Here is a 2,248-nt window from a genome sequence, read left to right on the forward strand (position 1 = left end):
CCATAGCACTGAGACTGCTCTCACAAAAGTCTTTAGGTCGCTCCATAGCACTGAGACTGCTTTCACAAAAGTCTTTATGTCGCTCCATAGCACTGAGACTGCTTTCATAAAAGTCTTTATGTCGCTCCATAGCACTGAGACTGCTTTCACAAAAGTCTTTAGGTCGCTCCATAGCACTGAGACTGCTCTCACAAAAGTCTTTATGTCGCTGCATAGCACTGAGACTGCTTTCACAAAAGTCTTTATGTCGCTCCATAGCACTGAGACTGCTTTCACAAAAGTCTTTATGTCGCTCCATAGCACTGAGACTGCTTTCACAAAAGTCTTTAGGTTGCTCCATAGCACTGAGACTGCTTTCACAAAAGTCTTTATGTCGCTCCATAGCACTGAGACTGCTTTCACAAAAGTCTTTATGTCGCTCCATAGCACTGAGACTGCTTTCACAAAAGTCTTTATGTCACTCCATAGCACTGAGACTGCTCTCACAAAAGTCTTTATGTCGCTCCATAGCACTGAGACTGCTTTCACAAAAGTCTTTATGTCGCTCCATAGCACTGAGACTGCTTTCACAAAAGTCTTTATGTCGCTCCATAGCACTGAGACTGCTTTCACAAAAGTCTTTAGGTTGCTCCATAGCACTGAGACTGCTTTCACAAAAGTCTTTATGTCGCTCCATAGCACTGAGACTGCTCTCACAAAAGTCTTTATGTCGCTCCATAGCACTGAGACTGCTTTCACAAAAGTCTTTATGTCGCTTCACTGAGACTGCTTTCACAAAAGTCTTTATGTCGCTCCATAGCACTGAGACTGCTTTCACAAAAGTCTTTATGTCGCTCCATAGCACTGAGACTGCTTTCACAAAAGTCTTTATGTCGCTCCATAGCCCTGAGACTGCTTTCACAAAAGTCTTTATGTCGCTCCATAGCACTGAGACTGCCTTCACAAAAGTCTTTATGTCGCTCCATAGCACTGAGACTGCTTTCACAAAAGTCTTTATGTCGCTCCATAGCACTGAGACTGCTTTCACAAAAGTCTTTAGGTCGCTCCATAGCACTGAGACTGCTTTCACAAAAGTCTTTATGTCGCTCCATAGCACTGAGACTGCTCTCACAAAAGTCTTTAGGTCGCTCCATAGCACTGAGACTGCTTTCACAAAAGTCTTTAGGTCGCTCCATAGCCCTGAGACTGCTTTCACAAAAGTCTTTAGGTCGCTCCATAGCACTGAGACTGCTTTCACAAAAGTCTTTATGTCGCTCCATAGCACTGAGACTGCTTTCACAAAAGTATTTATGTCGCTCCATAGCACTGAGACTGCTTTCACAAAAGTCTTTATGTCGCTCCATAGCACTGAGACTGCTTTCACAAAAGTCTTTAGGTCGCTCCATAGCACTGAGACTGCTTTCACAAAAGTCTTTAGGTCGCTCCATAGCACTGAGACTGCTCTCACAAAAGTCTTTAGGTCGCTCCATAGCACTGAGACTGCTTTCACAAAAGTCTTTATGTCGCTCCATAGCACTGAGACTGCTTTCACAAAAGTCTTTATGTCGCTCCATAGCACTGAGACTGCTTTCACAAAAGTCTTTATGTCGCTCCATAGCACTGAGACTGCTTTCACAAAAGTCTTTAGGTCGCTCCATAGCACTGAGACTGCTCTCACAAAAGTCTTTATGTCGCTCCATAGCACTGAGACTGCTTTTACAAAAGTCTTTATGTCGCTCCATAGCACTGAGACTGCTTTCACAAAAGTCTTTAGGTCGCTCCATAGCACTGAGACTGCTCTCACAAAAGTCTTTAGGTTGCTCCATAGCACTGAGACTGCTCTCACAAAAGTCTTTAGGTCGCTCCATAGCACTGAGACTGCTCTCACAAAAGTCTTTAGGTCGCTCCATAGCACTGAGACTGCTTTCACAAAAGTCTTTAGGTCGCTCCATAGCACTGAGACTGCTCTCACAAAAGTCTTTAGGTCGCTCCATAGCACTGAGACTGCTCTCACAAAAGTCTTTAGGTCGCTCCATAGCACTGAGACTGCTCTCACAAAAGTCTTTAGGTCGCTCCATAGCACTGAGACTGCTTTCACAAAAGTCTTTATGTCGCTCCATAGCACTGAGACTGCTTTCACAAAAGTCTTTATGTCGCTCCATAGCACTGAGACTGCTTTCACAAAAGTCTTTATGTCACTCCATAGCCCTGAGACTGCTTTCACAAAAGTCTTTATGTCGCTCCATAGCACTGAGACTGCCTTCACAGA

This window comes from Poromitra crassiceps (assembly GCF_964638095.1).
Source record: "Poromitra crassiceps genome assembly, chromosome: 2".
Taxonomy (NCBI): Eukaryota; Metazoa; Chordata; class Actinopteri; order Beryciformes; family Melamphaidae; genus Poromitra; species Poromitra crassiceps.